This window comes from Danio rerio, chromosome 5 (genome assembly GCF_052040795.2).
Source record: "Danio rerio strain M-AB ecotype USA chromosome 5, GRCz13ab, whole genome shotgun sequence".
Taxonomy (NCBI): Eukaryota; Metazoa; Chordata; class Actinopteri; order Cypriniformes; family Danionidae; genus Danio; species Danio rerio.
The window spans coordinates 44,814,972-44,842,231 of record NC_141025.1 but is presented as its reverse complement, the minus strand read 5'-3'; the positions used below and the strand labels follow the sequence as shown (position 1 = coordinate 44,842,231).

Sequence of the window (27,260 nt, the reverse complement as noted above, 5' to 3'; positions counted from 1 at the left end):
CCAGTCTTGTACAAATTACTTCCTGAGTTATATTGTAAATTTCTTCTTTTCTAAATAAAAGTTTGTTTGAAAAAAAAAAAAAAAAAAAAAAAAAAAAAAGTAAAAAAAAAAAAAAAAAAAAAAAAAACAGCCTATGGTTAATAAAGGGGTATTTATAATTGCACTACACTTTATATAAGCATGTTTATTTAACTACAATTTTTTTGCTGTTTGAATACAGTATATCATTATAGATGTGTAACGTTAGTGAATGTGCAGTAATCTCTCATATAAAATAAACTCAGACAAGTTCAGAAACTGTCACTAAAATATCTGTGATTGTGAACAAGAAAAGAATAAACGGTCCAATTGTTAAAATAAAGTAAAAGTAGATCGGTTTGACTGTACAAGCGAAATACCTTCACACTGCCTGTGCTAAATCATTTGTCGTCGGTACGCAGAGGGGTGATCTGCTCTCGGGCTGCAGGTGGGAGAGGCTGCTGTACGAGGACTGACTGGGCTGCCTGTCAGTGCTGTGAGGCGGGGGAGGGGCCGGCGGCATCACACGCAGCTCGTTGAGAAGAGTAGGGACGGTACAGTATGGACAAATGACAGTCTAAAAAATCTCCAATAACACACAAAAAGTCGCTAGATTTGTCGCTAGGGGTGTCTGAAAAGTCGCTAAATATAGTGACAAAGTCGCTAAGTTGGCAACATTGGCTGCAAGCAATCAGAATGAAGTAGTCCACCGCTTGAGAGGTGTTCAGAGAACACAGACGTGTGAACTTTGGTTCCGACCAAAGTTGTTCCCAACAGTTTATTGAAAATCACGACGACGCGGGGCCCCCTAATCACGCGGGGCCCCCCCGCGGTGCGTGCCCTGCGGGCCCGTCCGCTACGCCACTGAGCCTATGTCTGATAATAGTTTCCTTTTGGAGAAAGTCTTATTTGTTTTATTTCAGCTAGAATAAAAGCAGTTTTACATTTAAAAAAAAAACATTTTAGGTTCAAAATTATTAGCCCCTTTAAGCTATATTTTTTTCCTATAATCTACAGAACAAACCATCAGTATACAATAACTTGCCTAATTACCCTAACCTGCCTTTAAAGCCTTTAAATGTCACTTTAAGCTGTATGGAAGTATCTTGAAAAATATCTAGTCAAATATTATTTACTGTCATGATGGCAAAGATAAAATAAATCAGTTATTAGTGTTGAGTTATTAAAACTATTATGATTAGAAATGTGTTGAAAACAATCTTTTCTCCGTTAAACAGAATTGGGGGGAAATAAACAGGGGCTAATAATTCAGACTTCAACTATGTGTTCTTCCAACCATTTTAGGTATTTTCATAAGAAAGTCGATTTATAATTCGATGCTAACTGACATAGCATGTTACAGTAGAATATAGCTATATAATAATAAGCTGCATAAACTTACTGTGATTTAACTATTACAGAAACAGATGTGACTTGCTATATCATATAAATATGCCTAGATATCTATATCATATCTTGAAAGCTAGTACAATTTATGTTTTTTTTATTATCTCGCATGTATTTACATTGATATGATGCACATTTCACTGATTATAGTTATTTTATTTCATCAAAACTACACACATTTTATACTGTGGAAACAAATAAGCTTCATCAGTAATTAAAACTATTTAGTTTCGTGAAAGAGTTGTATTATTACCTCATTAGCTTCAGCTCCTCAAAATAATGAATGAATGAAGTGCAGTGGCTGGGTTTTTTTAACACCATGTGACAACAGAGCCACTCCCACCTGCCGGTAGAAACGAGTAGGGGGTAACTGCAGCCTGAAGAAATGGGCGTGGTAAAAGGTAGGGGCGTGGCAAAAGGTTTTTCATTGGTCGAAAGTTTTTTCCGGTAGGGGCGTGGCAAAAGGTTTTTCATTGGTCAAAGGTTTTATTTCCGGTCAAATGCGTTGGCCAATTAGAAAAACATATTACTTAAGCTGCTTGTTTAGCTTAAGGGTGGATCATTCTACTTTATGCTACTGGTGTTAAGAATAAAGAATGAATTAAATGTAATCACAAGTTTCATTAAAATAATTGCTAAATCAGCATTCTTAAGGATACAAATGCTTAAATATCATTAGACAAATGATATGTTTTGGTTCTTTTTACTGGCTATTATAAATGCACTACTTAGAAAAGCATTTTATTCAATACTATTTTAAATTGTGACTTAGTTGTTTCCCAACTGTGTCACTGAAATTATTGCCCAAAATAATTTTAATTAAAAAGATTTTGAAAAATACATTTTATGTCGGGTAAATATATATTGTTCAAATATCACAGATTTATAACAAAGTTAACTCATTAATAAACTTATGTTAAGTTATATTAATCAGTTTAATTAGAACACAGACACAAGTTCATTAAACATTTCAGTTTAATTATCAAAAAACAAATAAAACAATCTCTTAAAAAATATAAGCCTTCCACTGACTAAAAATTCATACATCCGTCAGTTCACGACAATCCATTAAGTACAAATCCATCCATTCATCGTGTAGTAGCAGTGCATAGAGCAGAAGCCATTAAACTCTTGTCTGAATGCTCTGTACATCCCTTTTCCTCCCATTGCCACAGTATCCAATGGTGTTTTTGTAGAGCCAACCACAGGATTCACATCTGGAGAGCTTGAACTCTACTATATATTTGACCAAGTAACAGTGTGAGGAATGCTCCATCCCCTTCATCATAAACATCCAAAAGAACCTTTCAGAACAGGTCTGATGCTAGCTGAATTAAAGACGAAATACATACACACACACACACAAAATAATAAATGACGAATGTAAAAATTAAAACTAAAACAATAAACTATAAAATAAATTGAAAAAATAAAATAAATTTAAACATACATCACTAAGACCTCCTCCTGGATCCATAGCTGAAGGGAAATGCATGTATACATATTTTGTAAATATAAAATGAAATGTGTATGTATATACACATACACATATATTTGATAATTACAAACACAAGCTGATTGTCAGGTTTTAAGCATCTAAGAGCCTTTATGACACTTGTGCTATTTAAGTCCCATCATTTAGGATGACACTAAAGCACAACTATGATGGAATGTAATTCCATAACTGGGAAAGTATAATGTGTAAATTAATTAGGTTGTAAGTTTGATTAAATAAGTAGTAAATTTGATTGCACAGCAATTTCAGTGTCTTTAAACTCTAAGAATAAAAAACAAGCCTACAACTGCAGCAATCCACAATAAATGGTATTGTGCTGCCATCTAGTGGAAAAATTTAGTTTAAAAAGTGATTTCTGCTACATTGGTAGTTGTAAATTGAAAAGCAGTGTTTGAGACATTTTTAATATATTATATATTCAATTCAATTCAGCTTTATTTGTATAGAGCTTTTACAATGTAGATTGTGTCAAAGCAGCTTCACATAAATGGTCATAGTAACTGGATCAGGGTATTTCAGTTTTTAGTGTTTAAGTTCAGTTCAGCTCAGTTCAGTGTGGTTTGAAATCATTACTGAGAGTCCAAACACTGAAGAGCAAATTCATTGATGAGTAGCTTTTCAGATCCTAAACCATGCAAGCCAGTGATGACAGCGGAGAGGGAAAAAAACTTTACAGATAGGAGGGTGAAGAAAAAAAACCTTGAGAGAACCAGACTCAGTTCGGCATGACCATTTTAATTTCTCCGCTGGCCAAAAGTCTTGTGCAGAGCTGCAGTCTCAGCAGTGGGCTGGAAGCTGGCCTCAGCGAAGACTCGTCTGTCCCTGGAGCGTCACTGGAATCAGTCTCGTGCTCTCCACTCCCCTATGACCAATAGCGCAGCAGCAGCTCAGGATACGGCCTGGTCCCGTATATGGACACCTTGGGATCATCTCGTCGCTGGTCTTGGGTCCAATCAGTGACTCCGCATAATCTGAGGACCTCGGGATGAGTATCCCCAGGTGGAAATGGAGAATAAAGAAAATAATTAGCGTAGCTGCTGTTCATAGTGTATATAAACAAGATGTAGAAACTTGTGTGGAAACCCGCTAAGTGATGCATTGAGTGTATGCTTTACTAAACAGATAGGTCTTTAATCTAGTTTTGAACTGAGAGAGTGTGTCAGAGCCTCGGACATTATCAGGAAGGCTATTCCAGAGTTTAGAAGCCATAAAGGAGAAGGCTCTACCTCCTTTACTCGACTTTGCTATTCTAGGTACTACCAGAAGCCCGGAGTTTTGAGATCTTAAAGAGCGAGCTGGATTGTAGCGAGACAGAAGGTTGGTTAGATAAACAGGAGCTAGATTATTTAGAGCTTTATAGGTGAGAAGTAATATTTTAAATTTAATACGAAACTTAACAGGCAGCCCATGTAAGGAGGATAAATTGGGGTGATTTGATCAGATATGATATAGTCAGATCTCAATCCAATAGAGCACCTTTGGGATGTGGTGGAACAGGAGATTCTGCAGAAACTTGCGTAATGCTATCATGTATATATGGACCAAAATCTCTAAGAAATTTTCCAGTACCTTGTTGAATCTATGCCACGAAGAATTATGGCAGTTCTGAAGGCAAATGGGGTCCAACCCCGTTCTATTAAGGCATAGGTGTCAAAGTCAATTCTTGGAGTACCGCAGCTCTGCACAGTTTTGCTCCAACTGGAATCAAACAAATCTAATCTAAATAATTGAGGCATTCAAAAGAGTCTTGATCACCTTGATTATTTGGATCAGATGTGTTAGATTAGGGTTGGAGCAAAACTGTGCAGAGCTGTGGTCCTCCAAGAAATGACCTTGACACCTCTGTAGTAAGGTGTACTTAATAAAGTGGCCAGTGTGTGTGTGTGTGTGTGTGTCACCTCAGAATAGTCAAACCCAACCTCAGGAGCAATGTACAAGGCTAAAAGTAAAAGATGTTTAGTTCTAAAATTATGCAGTTGTCATTGTACATTGTAAAACTTACCATAAGCAAAGACTTTACAGTTATTGGAGAAACACTACGTTGGAATGTCCTGGGTAATGTTATAAAATGTATATAAACATGTAAACAAATAAAATATCAATTATAAATCTGCAAGAATCATCATAAAAAAGTCATGTATTAAAATCATTTAAAGTAAAGCATGTTTAAAATAAGAAGTTTCAAATGTAACATAAAAGTAACTATGCATAATCCCTTATGCATAGATGAAAAATATGAAATTACTTGACATACAAATTCATATTTAAATTTTACTTGCATAAAATATGCGACAAATATTGTGAAATGTTGCAAAAAAGTCCACTTATGTTTTCAACCATTGGAATTACAAATATGTACATGCATGTTCCTAGCTAGCCTATATTTTATACTATGATTTAAGTGGACTTTCTTTTCTCTAAGTGAACATATTTGTTATATTTCTAAATGCATGTTCATAAATGACAAGTGTTAGATGTAAAATAAACATGAATGTTATATATAAGGCTAATTTGCACGTACACATTAGGTGCGTTCGACTTCATGCAGCGCTGCGCAGATCGATCGAAATCTGTCTTAAAGCGGTGCATTCTGGTTAGAAATCTTGTCCGGATTGATGCTGCGCCGACGCCACGTGACTGTCACATGTGGCATCAAAGTACCGCGACAGCGCTCCGAGATCAGACGGCAAACTCAGACCATGCAGCTTCTGAAGAGCGACTGCAGGAGCTTTGATGACGACACCGATATTACACGATTGGCCAAGTTCACCACATGACAACAAACACGTGTATTTCGGGTTTATAATTGGACAAATTCCGATTCAAAAGTTTCAAAACAAACATTTCACTTTTCACACCCTCTCTATCCTGTACACATCTTGCTTATTAAAAGACTACAAATATTTTACTGCAGTAATCATCTTTTGTTAAATAATCTGGTTATAAAGGGTAGCTTGTTCGCACAGGTTTATTTTTTAACTTTTTTATACAGACTATTTACTGCATTCATCTCTATGAACGATTTAAATGATATATTTTAGTGTATATTTTAGTGAATAACCTAAATATGAACTCAAATAAGTCTTACAGACTTGAAATAAAATAATCATCATCATTGATCCTGCCCCCCTAAAGCTCTCTTAACAAATTAAAGTAAAGAACTATTTTATTAAATAATTATAAAATGGCTTTATTATTATAATATAAATATATATTTTATTTTCTGTCTAGCAGTTTAAAGGCTACCTGCTCTTTCTAGAAAACTTCTACATAGCTCACTTATTTTACCTTTTGTTCTTTTCAACACAATCTTTTTGGATTAAAATGCTTTTTTGAAAATTCATTCATCATCCAAAATAATGTCATTTATTAAGACCTAATCAAAACACCTTGTTTTGCTTTTTACATGGGAAATTTTATATCTATAAATGTACATATATGCAAACCCTTTTTAGCATATTCAAACAAGAAGTATTAGCCTAAAGGTTGATGTTTAACTCCTAGAATTTATGCTTATTGCTTTGTATTTAATAGACCTGTTCGTTTTTATGTTTATATTAACCTCTCATTTCCTCTTATTTCTCTTATGCATTTGTTATATATTTTATTCATAATTCTCTCTTATTGTTTAAAAAGGAACTACAGTTTGAAGAGCCTGTATTCTGTTTTATTTGTAAATGTTTTGTTGTTATAAATAAAAATAACAAAAAAAATATGATGACGCCATGTGATCGGTCATCATGACTGCAGCAACTTTGAGTCCCGAAGAGTCCAGCTGTCCGTCTTGACGGCTCCGTTATCAACTCCGCCCCCGCCTGCGCTCGGCTAATCTCGTTGATCACCGGCTGCAGCTGAGCTTCATGTCGAACGCACCTATAGGCATGTGTCAGATTTCTATGAGAGATCGCTGTTCACGTCATCACATATGACCCAAACAAAATATATTAGGCTCGTTTGACTTGGCCAAAATCTGCGCAGAATCGATCAACGGTGATCATCGCAAGATGCATGCCGGTTAGAAATGTGTCCGCCTTGCCTTCGCCTCGCTCTGATGTCACGCTGACGTGCGCCAAAAAACTCTCGCGATCGCGAGCCGGGTACCTCGGATAGAGCAGTCGGCCGCAGTTGCTCTCAAAAGACTGCGTTACTAAAAGCATGATGGGAAACGACTGGCTGACGACACAGCTTAATGCTGATTGGATGAGACTGACACATTACACTTTATTATCTTGTTTAACTAAGGTTTATACCTGGATTTATTGAATACCTTTTGTATTTTCGTTGATAATTAAAAAAAAGTCATAAAGAGCATTACTTATGGTTATTTATTTAGATTTACACGCAAACAAAAACAAAACACATCTTTGTAAAACATAACGTGACCTATGTAATATAACTAAATGTTATTAATAAATCATTAGGATGTGTGTGTGCTGTATTTTATTTCTCTCTCAGTCTTAAGTCCTGTTTGTTGTCATTTTCACTTTTTGTATGTTTGTGTGAATTTTGTATTGTAATTTTTATGCAGCATTATTCCATTAAAGTCAATCCAATATATACACATATTCAGAAATACAAAGATAATCAGACTGTTTTGTCATTATGCCTCATCTTTGTGTGGTTTCATATGAGAAGTAAAAAGGGTGTAGTAAACAAGACACTCACACACACACACACACACACACACACACACACACACACACACACACATGTATATGTATATGTATGTGGAGTCAAAAGTCATGTTTAATAGACCAAGAACATTTCCACAGTTTTTCCTGCAGTCTAATAGTTTTTATTCTGGAGAAAGTCTTGGGCTATTTATTTTAGTCTGGCTGGAGTAATATCAGTTTATATAGACCTAATAAGCATGTCAATATAATTAACCCCCTAAGAATTTATTTGTCAAACAAACATTTGTCATGACCCGTCACTCAAAAGCATCTTGCTATGGCTACTTCATTTATAATGTAGCCAAATTAGGTTTCTTGAAAGCTTTCTTGCTGTATAAGCTGTTTATTTTGTTATTCTTTTAACGTTTGTTGAATATACAGAATTATATTTTTAATACACCCTTTTAGTTAATGAGCTGTTCATCTTCTGTAATTCTGACCATCTCTGTAAAAACAGTGATATTTCTATTGCATCCACTCCCACATTAAAAAATACTATAGTAATGTATACTGTAGTGCTTTTGAACCATGTTATAAAATAGCCTATTTAGATTTTATAGTTCTGGTATCACAACAACTATAAACACAACCCAATACTGAATAAACATGTTCAAAAATGCTATAATATTTTCTATAAATCACCATAGTATTTTTTCATGTGGTCATTCGTCTGCGATAAAAAACGCGAACGAGATCTCCGCCACTGGTGACGTTTCCAGGTGGCTAAACAGCGAGATTCGGCAGGTGTCCGACTTCTGATGTAATTTTTGAGCCCTCCTCTTACTGCGCACGCCTGCTCTCGTTTACAATGCAGTCAAGGCGAGGCGCACCTCAAACGAGCCTATTAAAATGCATACCGCAAAATAACTAGTACTTACGTTCGTGATAAACTGTGCGAGGTTTGGGACTTTGCAGATGAGTGTGTATCATGTGTAAGGCTCTCAAAATATTCACACAAAACAGACACCTAAACATATTACCAACCTGTTTAAATCGTAAATCTTAATACACGTCTGTTTACAGCAGTCAACGGGCTCGTTTGAGGTGCGCCTCGCCTTGACTGCATTGTAAACGAGAGCAGGCGTGCGCAGTAAGAGGAGGGCTCAAAAATTACATCAGAAGTCGGACACCTGCCGAATCTCGCTGTTTAGCCACCTGGAAACGTCACCAGTGGCGGAGATCTCGTTCGCGTTTTTTATCGCAGACGAATGACCTCATGAAAAAAATACTATAGTGATTTATAGTAAATATTATAGCATTTTTGAACATGTTTATTCAGTATTGTGTTGTGTTTATAGTTGTTGTGATACCAGAACTATAAAATTTAAATAGGCTATTTTATAACATGGTTCAAAAGCACTACAGTATACATTACTATAGTATTTTTAATGTGGGAGTGGATGCAATAGAAATATCACTGTTTTTACAGAGATGGTCAAAATTACAGAAGATGAACAGCTCATTAACTAAAAGGGTGTATTAAATATATAATTCTGTATATTCAACAAACGTTAAAAGAATAACAAAATAAACAGCTTATACAGCAAGAAAACTTTCAAGAAACCTAAGTTGGCTACATTATAAATGAAGTAGCCATAGCAAGATGCTTTTGAGTGACAAGTCATGACAAATGTTTGTTTGACAAATAAATTCTTAGGGGGTTAATTATATTGACAAGCTTATTAGGTCTATATAAACTGCTTTTACTCCAGCCAGATTAAAATAAATAGCCCAAGACTTTCTCCAGAATAAAAAATATTAGACTGTAGGAAAAACTGTGGAAATGTTCTTGGTCTATTAAACATGACTTTTGACTCCACATACATATACATATACATGTGTGTGTGTGTGTGTGTGTGTGTGTGTGTGTGTGTGTGTGTGTGTGTGTGAGTGTCTTGTTTACTACACCCTTTTCACTTCTCATATGAAACCACACAAAGATGAGGTATAATGACAAAACAGTCTGATTATCTTTGTATTTCTAAATATATGTATATATTGGATTGACTTTAATGGAATAATGCTGCATAGAAATTACAATACAAAATTCACACAAACATACAAAAAGTGAAAATGACAACAAACAGGACTTAAAACTGAGAGAGAAGTAAAATACAGCACACACACACATCCTAATGATTTATTAGTAACATTTAGTTATATTGGATAGGTCACGTTATGTTTTACAAAGATGTGTTTTGTTTTTGTTTGCGTGTAAATCTAAATAAATAACCATATGTAATGCTTTTTATGACTTTTTTTTTAAATTATCAACGAAAATACAAAAAAGGTATTCAACAAATCCAGGTATAAACCTTAGTAAAACAAGATAATAAAGTGTAATGTATCAGTCTCATCCAATGAGCATTCAGCTGTGTCGTCAGCCAGTCGTTTCCCATCATGCTTTTGGTAACGCAGTCTTTTGAGAGCAACTGCGGCCGACTGCTCTATCCGAGGTACCCGCCTCGCGATCGCGAGAGTTTTTTGGCGCACGTCAGCGTGACATCAGAGCGAGGCGAAGGCAAGGCGGACACATTTCTAACCGGCATGCATCTTGCGGTATCACCGGTGATCGATTCTGCGCAGATTTTGGCCAAGTCGAACGAGCCTATCACGTCTTTACCAACGCCATTGTGCAAGCGTTTGATGATTGCTGATTGGCCAAAACATTTGACCGAAAAGAAAACCTGACCAATAAAAAACCTTTTGCCACGCCCCTACCGGAAAAAAATTCGACCAATGAAAAACCTTTCGCCACGCCCCTACCTTGTGCCACGCCCATTTCTCCAGGCTGCAGTTACCTATACTAGGTAGAAACAGGTACTGCGAAACAGCTGACGATTTAATTACCCGACACAAACGCTGGGTTAAGTGAAATGTTCGTGATGTATGTGGTATTTTTCAGTACTTAGATAACAAAATAAATGTTCTACGACATATTTTTATTTAAGTGCAATATGTTCCAAAAGAGATCGGGGGCTTAAGCCCCCAAAGCTCCCTAAACCGGAGCACCTCAAGGAAAACCACGGCAACACAGGGAGAACATGCAAACTCCACACAGAAATGCCAACGGACCCAGCCAGGGCTTGAACCAGCGACCTTCTTGCTGTGAGGCGATTGTGCTACCCACTGCACCACTGTGCTGCCCTGTCTTCATAAATAAGCTAATTAAATAACTTAAACTCGAAATAATCTTTCATGTTCATTTATTTGACAAGTAACTTTGTAATGTGTAGGATAACTCATTTCTAACATTCAAGTACATCAAGGCACATTTTTACACCTGTAAACTTTAACAGATGCAGTTGACGTCCATTTTTTTGCCCTCCCATTAGTTTAAAATTGTGTTTCCCAGCTGATCTAAATTAAACCAAGGTGATTTTCACAGTATTTCATATAAAACACAAATAATTCTTCTGGAGTCATAATAAGTCTTATTTCTTATAGTTTATTTCTTGAATAAAAGCAGTTTTGTTAATTAAAAAAATTAAGTCAGTGTTATTAGCTTTCTTAAGAAATATTTAGTGTATATTTTACTGATTGCCAACAAACCAGTTATACAATAACTTGACTAATTTTTCCAACTTTCCTAGTTAACATAACCTAATTAATCATTAAATTACACTTTAATCTGAATCAAAGATTATAGAGTACTTAAAGGGACTTTTTCTGAATACAACTATCTTGCTAAATAGCTAGTAAAATGTTATGCACTGTCACTATGGGAAAGATAAAAAAGTAGTTATTAGAAATGAGTTAGTTAAACTATTATGTTTAAAAACGTGTCCTAATAAATCATGTGTTGAAGACTTTGTCATGACTGAAATCAAAAACGAATGAAGGCAAAACTAAACGAGTTGAATATTACCTTAACATGAGCGTGACTGAAAACTAAACTGGATTAATGTGTTTCATCTGTACTTGCCGACCGTTTGTAAGTTTAAGACTGCATTTCTGAAGGTAAAACTATGTACTCTCAATTTCTGATTATTAATACCTCTGCATAGCCGAGCACTTCCTCTATAAAAGTTTTGAAATCGCTTTTGAAAACAGAAGTCTAATATAATCAACAGTGGACATTTTGATAGTGTTTCACAACATGAACATGACTAAAGTTGAGTATTTTTATTACCTGTGTCAATTTGGGGGTTAACTTCTGACGAATGCGGGGAACTGAAGTGCGCAGCACGGTCACACACACTGACAGAGAGAGCAAGAGAAACGTGAGAATGGGGAGGGGAATTAGGAAATTGAACTGCTCTCTGGTACACGATGAAAATATAGTGAAGGAGTACAGAGAGCAGTTCAGTAAATGGCAAACTCTAAAAGTTTGTTTTAATTAACTTTACCACGTCGCATAGAACGTCAGACTAAACTTACTGAGAAAATGCAAGCATATCAAATGGAGGAATTAAATAAAAGGGAAAAACGTCTGCTCAGTTTATATGAACAATGGAAAATTCAAATTCAAATCTTCATCAACTGTTAACCCATGATTATGCACACTCTGTATATGGATCTGCATTTCACTCACATGCTAGTCATCATTCTGATTTAAGCATAGCTGCAAAAAGAACCGAAGCAGCTGCAGAACTTGCAGCAAAGGAAGCTCAATACAGAGCGATGCAAGAAGAACTTAAACAAAAGGAAAAAATCAGATTAATGGAAGAGCAGCATAAAAGAGATATAGAAATACAGCGTGCCCATCTAGAACGCCTACAAGCTGAAAAAGATATGGAGGCTGCTCGAGCTAGACTCAAAATATATGATAGAGAAATTAAACAAGAGAATGTACAACTAAACAACAGCCAGCTCACTTTAAATGATTCCAATTCCAATTTTAAAGGCTTCCAATTCCAACTCCCTCAGTTTTTAGTGGTGACCCAATGCACTACATTGAATGGAGAGCTTCATTCCAATCTCTCATTGACCAAAGGAATATTTCCTCCGCTGATAAACTTTATTATTTAAAGAAATATGTCAGTGGCGCAGCTCAAAAATGCCTTGAAGGCACCTTTTTCAGAAGCGATGAAGCAGCATACAGAGATGCATGGAGTAAACTCAACCAGCGATACGGTCAGCCATTTGTAATCCAACGTGCCTTTCGCGACAAGCTGTTGAAATGGCCAAAAATACAGGCCAGGGATGCAGAAGGATTAAGAGCATTTTCTGATTTTCTGAACGCCTGCTCACAAGCAATGCCCCATGTAAAAGGCCTAGACATTTTAAATGATTGCGAAGAAAATCAAAAGCTAATGCTTAAAATTCCTGACTGGTTGGCTGCCAGTTGGAATCGCCAGGTGACAGTAGCTATAAGTAATGGCAAAGATTTTCCCACTTTCAAAGAATTTGCTGACTTTGTGTCTTTAGAAGCAGAGATAGCCTGCAATCCCATCACCTCTCTGCACGCTCTTCACTCCACCTACCTATCCAGTGAAAAGAAATTTGTACGGGAATCCAAAGGAACCAAGGCTAACGTTTTTAGCATCCAAACAGCTGCAAACAGCAACAATTATACAAGTGATGTTAAATCAAAACCTCTGTGTATGTGGTGCAAACATGACAATCATCAATTACCCAAATGCTTAAACTTTAGTGAGCAGTCTTTAATTGACAAACGAAAATACGTAAAGGAAAATAACTTATGTTATGGGTGTCTCAAACCTTTCCATAATGCCAAAGAATGTCGTTACCGCCTGACCTGTAACACGTGCAAGGGAAGACACCCTACCTGTCTTCATAACGAGAACTACAAAGGAAGTGCCAGACAAAAGGGCCAAACATCACAGGTGAAAAACTTATCCAATGCCCCGGATGAATCCACAGCAGCCACTGCACTTAATGTCACCAGAGGAGACCAGTCATGCATTACCTCCATGATTGTTCCTGTGTGGGTTTCTATGGCCTCTGATCCATCTAAAGAGCAGCTCATGTATGCGTTATTTGACACACAAAGTGACAGCACATTCATTGACAAAGAGGTGAGTTATAAGCTATGTGCAGATATCCAACCTGTTAAACTGAAACTTACCACTATGCTCGGAGAAAACATCATTGTAAGGTGTTAAAGGGGTTTCAGGGCTGAGAGTGAGAGGCTACAACTCAAGTGCCTACATCAACCTTCCTCCTGCATATACAAAGGATTGCATTCCAGGGAATCGTGACCATATACCCACTTATGATACTGCGAGAAGTTGGTCTCATTTGAGTTCTATAGCTGATGAAATGCCGCATCTACTCACCTGTGATATTGGACTGTTAATCGGGCACAACTGTCCCAGAGCATTAACACCCAAGCAGGTAATAACAGGAAAGGAAGATGAGCCCTACGCCATCCTCACTGATTTGGGATGGAGCATCGTAGGCAGTGCAGTGCCAAGCTTTGACAGAGCAGACACCAGTCTATGTCACAAAGTTGCTGTAAAGGAACTTCCTTCAGTGACACCTATGGATGTGCTCAGTGCCCTAGAGTCAGATTTTAAAGGGGTGAAAGATGACAAAACAGTTTCGCAAGAGGACCTTGTTTTCTTAGAATCCTCCCGCTACCAGCTATCAGCTGCTTACATTCCGGAGACGGGAAGACACGGCTGTGAAAATGCCTCTGGATCGGATTAATTCAGATTCTCACTGCTGTACAAACTGCCACAAACTTCTACAAAATATTGCAGTTCTTAAAACGAAGTTGCTTGCGATCCGACCAGAACTTCAGCTTCATTGTGGATTCTCTCAGCACACAGCCGGTGAGTCCCATAAATCTGTTCCTGCTACTGTTTTGAGCACAGAAAAACAGAAAAGAACTTTTGAAAATGAGCATTGGCATAAACAAGGTGCGAGACCAAAGGGTACTCGCGGGGTCAGATCATACGCTGCCGCATTAGCGTCTTCTACCCCAAATACAGCTCGGACTCAAATACAGCTTCAGAACAGATATGAAGTTTTGAGTAATATGGGTGAAGAATCCCCAAATGCAGTCAGACAGAGATTGCATGATTCAGCAACTAATTCTGCATGGAACAGAGGCTCAAGGCCGACTAGTCACCGGCATTCTGCTCCGATCACACCGGAGATAAGAACACTAGTCGTAGGAGATTCAATAATCAAGAATTTCAGGAGCAGATCTACAATGACATACTGCTTTCCTCATGCAACAGTTTCTGATGTAAACAAAGAACTTGAGGAAATTCTGAAAAAGCACAGTACTGCAAAACGGATTATCATCCATGTGGGGAAGAATGATATTCGGAAGGAACAGTCAGAACTGCTCAAGAAAGATTTCTGTGAGCTCTTGGAAACAGCTGAAAGATTGAAGGTTCAGCCGTTCATAAGTGGACCACTCCCTGCAAGAGGGACAAATATGTTTTCACGGCTTCTTGGTCTAAATGTATGGCTACAGAAAACATGTAACAAGAAAGGACTGAATTTCATCGACAACTTCAATCTCTTCTGGAACCAAAGACAGCTGTTTACATCAGACGGCCTTCATCCAAACAAACTTGGTGCAAAGGTGCTAAAGGACAATATTTTTTTCTCCCTCAATCATCCATCAGCTGTGTATGCCACTGAACTGAATTGCACACACACACCTAGCAAATGTCCGGATGACCACAGACTTCAAATCAGCTCCTAAGTGGACATGTGGCTGACGAATCACCCAAGGACAGTGATAATGCCACGCAGCCAAAACATCCAATGTTGATAGAGACACTATCAGTTGCCCTCTGCTCAACACAGGCAGACTGTGACGCATCAGAACAGCATCAAGTCTCGTCACTCAAAAATGATCCTCAGGAAAACATATTTCTGCAGACAGAATCTCCAGATGCACAGCCTCTGTCACCGGACACGTTCTCATTGTCACAATGTTCAGCACTCTTGGGTTTTTCAAAAAAGATGGAGGAACTGGTGTATGCTGGAACTAAACTTTCACACTCCATTGCCGCAAGCCCCAAGTTACCAACCAAAAAGCGGCCTGCTCCACAACTACCTATGAGCCCACCTGGAAGAGCCCTCCGATCACACCGCCAGGGCCCAAACAACAACGCCCCATCTTCAGCTGGTAATCACAAGAGCTCTCTGTGATGTGTGTCGGGGACCTGCTTAGATAACAGTGTCTTTATCAAATGTTTTCAGAACAAGCAGGAACCCAGTGTGTCTGTAGCTTTCTCTAAGCAGATATGTGTTGTGTTAAGTGACAGAAAACCAAAGACTTCATCAGGCCGTAAAGCAAATCATTCAAATCTGGTGTCTGTAAAATGTAGATCTGAGAATACTATAGAAAAAAACAGCTAAAACTGTTAAGTTAGCGCTTTTAAACATCAGATCACTCAACAATAAGTCTCTTTTAGTCAATGATTTTATCAACACAAATTGCCTTAATTTTATGCTTTTAAATGAAACTTGGCTAGATGACAGTTGTAGTGCAGCAGTTCTGAATGAAGCAGCTCCTTTAAACTTTGACTTTTTGAGTGTTTGCAGAGTTAATAGGAGAGGTGGAGGCATCGCTGCCCTGTTTAAAGATGTGTATGAATGTAAACAAGTGTCATTTGGTGACTATTTGTCTTTTGAATATCTGAGTATAGCACTAAAAGGGTCTCCACGCATCTTACTGATCATTATCTACAGACCTCCAAAATATTCTCCAGCTTTTATTGAGGATTTTACAGAGCTGTTATCAATTGTAACCTCTGAATTTGATTATTTTAGTATTGCTGGGGATATTAATATTCACATTGATAATCCAGAAATCAATGCTGTAAAAGAACTGATGACTGTTTTTAACACTTTTGATCTGACTCAGCATGTTCAAGGACCCACACACAATCGTGGACACACTCTTGATCTACTTATAACTAAGGGTTTACACATTTCATCGACTGTTGTTAAGGATGTGGCACTATCTGATCATTTCTGTATCCTTTTTGATATATTGATCACTCCAGCTATTAAAGACAGATCTGTCTCTGTCAGAAAGAGATGCATTAATGAGAACACCAGTGAGCAGTTTATGAAGGCCATATCGCTAGCACCAAGTATATCTGCAGATTCTGTTGATGCTCTCCTTGATTTGTTCAATTCTAAAATTGAGAATGTCATAAATGACATCGCTCCTGTTAAAGTCAAGAAGATGACTGGCAGGCAAAAGGGATCTTGGTCAAGGTCACCTAGAGTACAAATGATGAAAAGACAGTGCAGAAAAGCTGAGCGTATGTGGAGAAAGACGAAACTAGTAGTCCATTATAATATCTATAAAGACAGTCTTCATGCCTTTAATATGGAACTAAACACTGCTAGACAGACTTTCCTTTCAAGCCTTATAAACAGCAACTTAAATAATGCTGGTACACTCTTTGCAACGATAGAGAGACTCACAAACCCCCCCAGTCGGATTCCAAGTGAGCTCCTATCTGAAAGCAAATGTAATGAGTTTGCTCATTTCTTCACTGATAAGATCAATAATATCAGAAAGGCAATCAGCTCATCCAATCAGTCAAGTTGTGTCGATATCAAACAAGCTCAACCACAACTTAAGAAATCAGAAATTATGTCTGATTTCATGGCAATTAACGGCAAAATCTTAGAAGAGATTGTGCAAGTTATGAAAACATCAACCTGCAGTCTTGACACGCTCCCCACATCATTCTTCAAAACGGTGTTTACCTGTTTAGAAATGGATCTCCTAAAAGTGGTAAATGCTTCACTTCTATCAGGGATTTTTCCAACCTCACTTAAAACTGCAGTTGTTAAACCCCTCTTGAAGAAGAGCAACCTGGATAACACCCTATTGAGCAATTACAGGCCAATCTCAAATCTCCCTTTCATTGGCAAAATCATTGAAAAAGTTGTTTTTAACCAGGTTAACAAGTACTTAAACTTCAGGGGGTATTTAGACAATTTTCAATCGGGGTTCAGAGCACATCACAGTACAGAGAGCGCTCTTATAAAGATAATCAATGATATACGCCTAAATACAGATTCAGGTAAAATAACAGTGCTGGTATTGTTGGATCTCAGTGCTGCATTTGACACTGTCGATCACAGCATACTTCTGGATAGGCTGGAAAACTGGGTTGGGCTATCTGGCAGGGTCCTCAAATGGTTTAGATCTTACCTTGAAGGGAGAGGTTACCATGTCAGTATAGGTGACCATAGGTCGAGGTGGACACCCATGACATGTGGAGTCCCACAAGGCTCGATTCTGGCACCTCTCCTGTTCAACCTTTACATGCTCCATCTGAGCCAAATAATGAGAAAGAACCAAATCTCCTACCACAGCTATGCTGATGACACTCAGATCTATCTAGCCTTACTGCCTAATGACTACAGCCCCATTGACACCCTTTGCCAATGCATTGATGAAATGAGCAATTGGATGTGCCAAAACTTTCTTCAGTTAAACAAAGAGAAAACTGAAATGATTGTGTTTGGAAACAAAGATGAGGTTCTCAAGGTAAATGCGTACCTTGGCACTAAAGGTCAAAAGACAAAAAATAAGGTCAAGAATCTTGGTGTGACTCTTGAGTCAGATCTGAACAGTCATGTCAAAGCTGTCAGTAAATCAGCATACTATCATCTCAAAAACATAGCAAGAATCAGATGCTTTGTTTCTAGTGAAGACTTAGAGAAACTTGTTCATGCTTTTATCAGCAGCAGGGTGGATTACTGTAATGGACTCCTCACTGGTCTTCCTAAAAAGACAGTCAGACAGTTGCAGCTAATCCAGAACGCTGCAGCCAGAATTCTAACCAGAACCAGAAAATCAGAGCACATCACACCTGTCCTCAGGTCTTTACACTGGCTGCCAGTTACATTCAGAATAGATTTTAAAGTATTATTACTGGTCCATAAATCACTAAATGGCCTAGGACCTAAATACATCACAGATATGCTCACTGAATACAAACCTAACAGATCACTCAGATCATTAGGATCATATAAACTAGAAGTTCCAAGAGTTCAGTCAATGCAGGGTGAAAGGCTTTTAGCCACTATGCCCCTCGCTGCTGGAATCAGCTTCCAGGAATGATCAGATGTGCTCCAACATTAGGCACATTCAAATCAAGACTGAAAACACATCTGTTTAGCTGTGCCTTCACTGAATGAGCACTGTGCTGCGTCCGACAGATTGCACTATCATGTTTTTCTCTTCTTCTTCATTCTTTTATATCACATTTTACCTGTTTTTATGTTTTGTTTTGTTTTTACGCATTTTTATAATTTGTTTTTATTTTTATTTTACTTGTTTCTTTTATTCCTGTTTATGTAAAGCACTTTGAATTGCCATTGTGTATGAAATGTGCTATATAAATAAACTTGCCTTGCCTTGCCTAGAAAAACTCAAAGAAGGCATAAGGAAAAATGAACAAGGACATTACGAAATGCCATTACCTTTTAGACATCGGCCACACTTACCTGACAATAGAAGGCTCGCTGAAATCAGACTTGATCATCTGCGAAGAAAATTCAACAGAGATGAAAACTACAAAAGGGAATACACAACATACATGAAAGACATCATAGAAAGAGGTGAGGTGGAACAAGCTCTAGAGAATGGATCCTCAGGTGAGCAGTGGTACATTCCACATCATGGAATATACCACCCTAAGAAACCCAATAAACTGCGTGTAGTCTTCGACTGCTCAGCAAGATGTGGTGGCACAAGCCTTAACGAACACCTTCTCCCAGGGCCTATTTTGATAAATAACCTCACAGGTGTACTCCTGCGTTTCAGACAGCATCCGATAGCCCTCATTTGTGAAATAGAGAAAATGTTTCATCAGTTTCATGTACCAGAACACGATCGCAACTACTTGAGGTTTCTGTGGTGGAAAGACGGAGATGTGAGCAGGCAACCTCAAGATTATAGAATGAAAGTACATCTTTTTGGAGCTGTGTCATCGCCTAGATGCGAAAATTATGGGTTAAAATATCTAACCAATGAGAACAAACTCCTGCATCCAGAAGGATCCCAGTTTGTGGCGAGAGACTTTTATGTGGACGATGGAGTCACAAGTACGGACACAGTGGAAAGGGCAATTCGATTGGCACAAGAAGCAAGAGAAATATGTGCAAAGGGTGGTCTCCGTCTCCACAAATTTATCTCGAACAGTGAAGCCATTCTGCAAAGCATACCCTCATCAGAGCGAGCATCAGACACAAAGACTAAGAAATTGACTTTCTCGGACACACAGCTAGAGCGAGCTCTTGGAATCGACTGGAGTGTGGAAGGTGATAGTTTCAGATTCAGCAACACCTTAGCAAACCAGCCAGGAACGCGTAGAGGCATACTAGCAACTGTCGCCTCCGTATTTGACCCTCTTGGCTTCCTTGCACCATACGTCCTTACTGGGAAAAGGATCCTGCAGGAAATGTGCCGTCAAGGTGTTGGCTGGGATGACCCTCTGCCCAAAATGCTGGAACCACGGTGGGAGAGCTGGCAACATGACTTTTCAAACCTGGAAAGGATAAACATACCCCAATGTTATGTTCCCATCAATTTTGGAGAGGTCACAGAAAAGGAATTGCACCACTTTTCTGACGCTAGCACCAGTGGATACGGACAGTGCTCCTACCTGAGAGTTAAAAATGTGAAAGGAGAAATTCACTGTTCTCTAGTGATGGGAAAAGCCTGTGTCTCACCCACAAAATTAACAACTATACCTCGGCTTGAACTGACTGCTGCAGTAGTTTCAGTTTCAATCAGTGACATGCTCAGAGAGGAGCTAAGCTGTACTGACATAAAGGAGTACTTCTGGACTGATTCCAAAGTAGTGTTGAGTTATATCAACAATGATTCCAGACGTTTTCACACCTTCATTGCAAACAGAGTACAGAAAATTCGTATTAGCACAACTCCCCAGCAATGGCATTACGTGCCTACAGACAAAAATCCAGCAGATGGAGCGTCTCGGGGAAAGACAGTGACTGAGTTGCTTGAATCTGATTGGTTTTCTGGTCCTGCATTCCTGTGGGAAACCGAAGTACTCTTGTTTGAAAATGTGATACCAGAACTGACAATTGGAGATCCAGAGATTAGAAAGGCTCAAACATTACAAACTTCTGCATTACAAAAACCAAAATCCTTCAGCATTGCGGATCGTCTTGTCAAATTTTCATCATGGTCCAGAGCCATAAAAGCTGTGGCCCGACTTGTGCGTCGGGCTAAGCAAATTAAATCAAACTCGTTTACCACAGAGAGTGAACGGAAAAACTCAGAATATGTCATTGTCAAAGATTTGCAAAAACAAGCATACGGAAGGGAAATTGAAGTTTTAAAGAAAGGAAATCAGTTGACAAAAGGCAACAAACTCTACCAACTTGACGTCTTTCTTGACACAACGGGCATTGTGAAGGTGGGAGGAAGACTCCACCACTCAACTCTCTGTGACTCACTCAAACATCCTATTGTTATTCCCAAAGATCATCACATTACAAAGCTGATAATAGCTCACAATCATGAAATGGTGCAGCATCAAGGCAAGGGCTTTACAGCAAATGCAGTCAGATCCAGTGGATACTGGATACCAAGTATGAGCAGAGCAGTGTCTTCATGTATACGGCAATGTGTAACCTGTCGCAGACTTAGGAGACCACCAGAAGGCAAAGAATGAGTGACTTACCTGAAGAACGAATGGAGCCTTCCCCTCCGTTCACCTATTGTGGAATGGACTGCTTTGGTCCCTTCGTCACAACAGAAGGAAGGAAACAACACAAACGATATGGACTGCTCTTTACTTGCTTTTGCTCAAGGGCTATTCATCTGGAAATGTTAGAGGACATGTCTACTGACTCATTCATTAACAGTTTGAGATGTATCATTTCCATCAGAGGTTCTGTCTGTCAAATCCAATGCGACCAAGGTACCAATTTTATTGGTGCAAAAAATGAGTTCAAGGCAGCTCTAAAGGAGCTAAATGCTGACAGACTTAGCACTTTTTTGTCTGAAAGACAGTGTGATTTTGTAATGAACGCGCCCCATTCAAGTCATGCAGGCGGAGTATGGGAGCGCCAGATAAAGACAGTCCGAAGTGTTCTCAGTTCAACACTGTCAATGGCCCACAACAGACTCAGTGACTCTGTCTTAAGAACTGTGCTGTATGAAGTTATGGCTATAGTAAACAGCAGACCCCTCACTGTGGACACCCTGTACAGTCCTGACAGCCTAGAGCCCTTGACACCCAATCACCTTATCCAAATGAAGACCACCCCAGCGCTGCCTCCACCTGGCACATTCCCGAAAGAGGATCTGTACGGAGCCAGGAGATGGCGACGGGTTCAGCATCTGGCGGAACAGTTCTGGAGTCGATGGAAACAAGAATACCTCCAGAGCATCATAGCAAGGCAGAAATGGCATGAACCTAAAAGAAGCTTACAAGTAGGTGATGTTGTGATGGACATTGATGAATCATCTCCTCGAGGTGAGTGGAAATTGGCAAGGGTTGTAGAGACTGTTAAAGGGAAAGATGGACTTGTAAGGAGAGTGAAAATCTCAGTAGGAGATAAGAGACTAAACAAAAATGGGGAACGCCTAAATAGGCCATCCATATTAGAGCGACCAGTACAGAAGTTAGTTCTTTTGTTAGAGGCTTTTTAAGTCTTTAAATGGGATTTATGAAAGTTCAAATGAAGGTAATTTCTTAAGTGAAAATTATTCGTAGAATGTAAACAAGAACTCTTAATTTTGGTTGGAGTGTAAATGACTTATTTTTTTATTTATTTTGTAGGGGAACGTAATAGGTTTGAATGGTGCTCGAATGTATTACAGTGGATTTTATTTTGAAATTGTATGCTTCATACAGACAGACTTTTATTATGAAACTTACCTCCCTGCGTTAGTAGTTCCGGTAAAAGGTTCACGCAAAAGTGCGCCAAAGAGCGGATGGAGATCGCTACTTTTCTGAAGACAGCAAGTCTCATTACATGAGAAAAGGTTTAATATTGTATGCTTTAGCACTCTCCGAAGAGGCACAAGGTTATTGTTTTCATAATACTGTATATATTGTGTGTTTTAGCCTTGTGTGGAAGCATTTAAAATATAATAGTAAGCAGCTAAGTTTGCATTTAAGCTAATTCATGCACTATTGTATTAATGTATTTTTGTTGTGTTCTGTTTAGCTCTTACGTTGGTGTTTGATTCAATAAATCAATAAAACCATCAGTTAAATCTTGACCATCAATCGGGGAGGACGCTACAAAAAGAAAGAACAAGAAAACAAATGCATGGCTGGGTTACAAAAAACGCCTGGAACGCTATTTTAATCTTTTAAACAATGGGAACCCTATTTTTAAAAATAAAAAAAATCATAACACAGGGAGGGTCAATCACTATGCTAAAAGATTCAAGTGGGAGGGAAATCAAAGATACAAAGGGCCTTTTAACTGAAACTGAAAGTTTTTATAGTAATTTATATAGTTTAAAGGTTTTAGATGACAACATTTTAGAGGAGATTTTAACTTTTTTAGAAAAAGAAGTTAAAACTCCTGATGCGTTTTTTTTTTTTTATCCCAAGATTTTACTCTTTTAGAACTACACAGTGGCGCAGTAGGTAGTGCTGTCGCCTTACAGCAAGAAGGTCACTGGGTCGTTGATTCGAACCTCGGCTCAGTTGGTGTTTCTGTGTGGAGTTTGCATGTTCTCCCTGCCTTCGTGTGGGTTTCCTCTGGGTGCTCCGGTTTCCCCCACAGTCCAAAGACATGCGGTACAGGTGAATTGGGTAGGCTAAATTATCCGTTGTGTGTGTGGGTGGATGTTTCCCAGAGATGGGTTGTGGCTAGAAGGGTATCAGCTGTGTAAAAACTTGCTGGATAAGTTGGTGGTTCATTCCGCTGTGGTGACCCTGGATTAATAAAGGGACTAAGCCGACAAGAAAATGAATGAATAAAGAACTACACAAGGTTTTAAAAAGGGGAAGTCCCCCGGTATGGATGGGCTTCCCCTTGAGTTTTATGTAACTTTTTGGGATATTTTAGTACACGAGTTGTTGTCGCTTTTTAAAGGATTTGACACCTTGAATAAATTACCGGAAAGTTTTAGAACAGGGACAGTCTCATTAATGCACAAAAAAGGTGACAAATCGAACCTAAGAAATTGGAGGACGATTACGCTTTTAAACTTCGACTGCAAACTTTTTAGTAAAATTTTAGCCACCCGTATGTCGACAGTTTTAGAAGACGTGATCCACCCGGATCAAGCATGTGCGATGCCCGGGAGGAAGATCACGGACAGCCTGGTACTAATCAGAGACTTAACTCAGAGTTAAGCGCACACCATGACTATAAAAAGGCATTATCAATGGAGGGCAGATATTACGAGTGACCATGGCAACATCTTAAAAAAAGAGATCACCATTTCTTTCTCCAGCTGAATTTGATGTGCTCATGCAAAGTTATAGCAAATATGAGTGTATATATTTAAAAAGAAGCAACCATCAGTGAAACAGAGACAGTTAGCCTGGGAAAACAGCTGCTCAAGTAAATGTGTAATTTTACATTTAAAATATTTAAATATTTAAGTATAATAAAATAAGTAATGTAATGTGTGATGTTTATAATTTTTTTCTAAACTTTTATACACGTTTATCAGTTTTAATAGATTTAACAGTGCACTTGTGTCTGCCTTTTTTACTGATCAAGTGATAAAGGTTGTTATAACATTTAGAAGGTAAGCAGTGCTAAAAATTATTTTTAGAAGGAATAATTAATCTAGTTACAGTACATGTCGAAGGTCAGTGAATTTAAGCTAATTATTTATTGTTCTGTGTGTGACTAAAAGATAGGCAATATCTATGTTTTCATCCAAATATATTACATAAATTTATGTGCAAAACTGGAATATTGCAAAAAAGATGCGATTAAAGCAGCGTTTCCATCCAACGAGTCAAAGAGAATAAAATCGTCCTTTCCTGATTAACTGGCGACAAATATCAACAGTAAAAACAGAATTTACTGAGGTAGAAGAAGCTTCGTCAATTATTTCTTTATTTAATAAATGTACTTGCGCCTCAGAAGACAATGCTGACACACAATGAACACGTGGGGGACTCTTGACACGATCCAGACGCTCGGAGGTAGTTAATAATATACACTAATACTGAAACAGTTAAGGCATTTTAAAATGACTAAAACAACATTTAAGACATGTTACAGTGTGCTTAGCCTGCTGGTTTGTCTATTCACACACATTTTCATCATCAAATGATGACCTTTTTTTAATGTACATACTGTAATTTGTTCAGTAAAAGTGTTTCCATCATAGTTTATGTGCATATTTTCTATCGAATAAAAGTTTATCCTACTCAATTATGCATGTTTTTTATGCATATTTTCAAAAGTTAAATGCATCTTGACGTTTCCATCTATCGTTTTAAAGAGCCCATATTATGGGTTTTTGAAAATTCCCCTCCATGTAGTGTGTAACACAGCTCTAAGTGAAGTGAAGTATCCAGCTAAGGCTTAAATCTGTAAGAATACAGTGTTTAAAACGGTTGATTCATCTATAAAAGAGTCGACTCATAGTGCTTCAAACGAGTCGCCTTGATACCGACTCATTAGGTGTTTCGCCATGACGTACGAACGAAACCAAGTTATTCACGTGCACGCGCAAACCCGGGAGATTTCAAACCTGAGGCCCCGCCCTCTGACGCAGAAACCCAGACACACACACACACCCACAAACACACGCACACCCACAAACACACGCACACAAACATGCCGGTCGATTGAAGTAACACTGCAGATGGACATTATATTGAGTCTCTACCCAAAGATGAAACATCAGCATTATAACCAAGCAGTTGGAAACTTCTGGAAGCTACATGCTACAAAGAATACTTCATCTAAGTTTGTTAAAGGAAGGATCAGTAAAGAGTAACTGATGGACGTCAGGATGGGTTTCTTCCATTTCTCAAGTGTAAGTACGTGCGGTTAAAGTTGTTGCCTCGTTTACTCTAGCTTGCAAATGTATTTAGTTGTGATTTGTTACTTGTAACAGCGTGTACTGTATCAGGTTAACTGGATATATTATCTTATCGCGTGCAAAGTCACGTTAAAAACGCGACGCGTGCTGTTTGTTTATGGAGCTCCGTGCTAGAGTTCTGCTCCCGCGATTTATTCGGAAATTTATTCCCGCGCCGCAGAAATCTGGCGCGGGGACAGCCGCGGGAATAAATTTCCGAATAAATCGCGGGAGCGGTCGGTAACGGGTTTAATTTGGGACGGGAGCGGGCTGTCTAGCAATATCACGGATATTGCTATGCGAATTAGAAAGAGAGAGTCTGCGTGGTGCTTGTGTGTGTGTTAGTGCGCACGTGCGCGTATGAGAGAGAGCGAGAGAGAGAGAGAGAGAGAGCGAACGAACGAACGAGCTTTGTGTGCTTTGTGCTGTGTGTGTGTGTTTATACAGACAGCTTGGCTGTCTGGACTGTATACTGGGTGATTTTTGGTTGTGTTCTCCGCTCTAGCGGGACCGGGCGCGGCGGGCAGAAAACGGAGCGGGTTCTCAGGCTAAAACCTGGCGGGTGCGGGCGGAAGCGGGAGCGTTGTCATCCGGAGGTGTGTGTGTGTTTTTGTGTGTGTGTGGTATGGCGAGTACACGACTGTCTCCTTCGTTCGGTTATCCGTGGCACTATCCACTCGCCATAGTGTGGCAGCTAAAATCCACGTCTACACTATCGAGCGTGTATGAACTGTGATTACTTTTTAAATTGCTGATTAGCTATTGGCCATTTCCCTCTCTGACTGAAGGCAGTCGACCAATGGCGACAGACTGTCATCGGTCCAATCAGCGCAGATCAGCTCCACGCTAAGGAGGGGTTTGGGAACAAATGAATCACTGGACGATTCATACAGGAGTCGCTGGGATAATTAGCTAAAAATAAATGCAGATTATAAGACCATGAAAGTGTTTTTTGACCTTGCATGCATATTAGACTGTTGTTGGAGACCCTTACAACCAGGATATGACCCTATTTCATGTATAATATGGGCTCTTTAAGGCACATCTCCAAAATGAGCATTAAAATAGGTGGGTGGAAACTTAAGGTTAAAGCGAGAAATACCGCTTCGTCTTTAAAAAAGGGGAGGAGACCAACAGAAACTCAGAGTTTAGAGATTAAAACCTGCTCCTGACCAGGTTAGGTTTACAGAGTAAGTTGCCACAATAACTGTACATATTTAATTAAATTTTCCCAACTAAGCAGGTTGTATTTCTTTAATATTAAACAATGGTGATATTGAACTGATTTCTTATCAAGGGTTTTTATGGACTGTTTGTATAAAGATTCAAGTGGCTTCAGAGTAGTGATGCTGGCTTGGGAACAAGTGGTTAAACAATAAGTGATGTGAGAAATGATCATGGAGTGATAATAGATTAGGGCAGCCTCACATGACATCTGATCACAAATAATTAAGAAATTTGCTAAACTGAATCTGACCCAGTTACAAACTTTTAAAATTTTAAATATTAAAGCATGCACATATTGCATAGATTGTCAACACACATTACATATCATTTGGAGTGAGTTTTAAGTCCTAATAGTTCTTTCCTTCCAATCTGGAGAGGGCTTTGAAATGTGATTGGGTTTGTAAAAGCTGGAAAGAGGGAATTTACTCCATTTACCCATCTGCAATATAGGTTAAACAGCGGTAATGAC

At 38.6% G+C, this 27,260-nt stretch overlaps 4 long non-coding RNA genes across 11 annotated transcripts in view; 3 read left to right on the top strand and 1 right to left on the bottom strand.

The window, feature by feature from the left end:
* LOC148679708 (uncharacterized) overlaps positions 1-27,260 on the top strand; it is an 890,299-nt gene that overhangs the window by 213,207 nt on the left and 649,832 nt on the right. The gene's annotated exons all lie outside the window — the stretch shown is intronic.
* LOC147844140 (uncharacterized) overlaps positions 1-27,260 on the top strand; it is a 174,081-nt gene that overhangs the window by 39,987 nt on the left and 106,834 nt on the right. The window lies entirely within an intron of this gene.
* The window catches only part of LOC147844141 (uncharacterized), a 47,072-nt gene that overhangs the window by 17,644 nt on the left and 2,168 nt on the right, over positions 1-27,260 (top strand). The gene's annotated exons all lie outside the window — the stretch shown is intronic.
* On the bottom strand, positions 2,383-8,693 carry LOC147844142 (uncharacterized). Of its 2 annotated transcripts, none has more exons than XR_015491666.1 (3): positions 8,493-8,693; positions 4,840-4,880; positions 2,383-4,687 (listed from the first exon to the last, which is right to left on the bottom strand). It is a non-coding gene; the product is annotated as an uncharacterized LOC147844142 (long non-coding RNA). The 2 variants fall into 2 exon arrangements; XR_015944608.1 differs by having other exon boundaries at positions 8,599-8,693.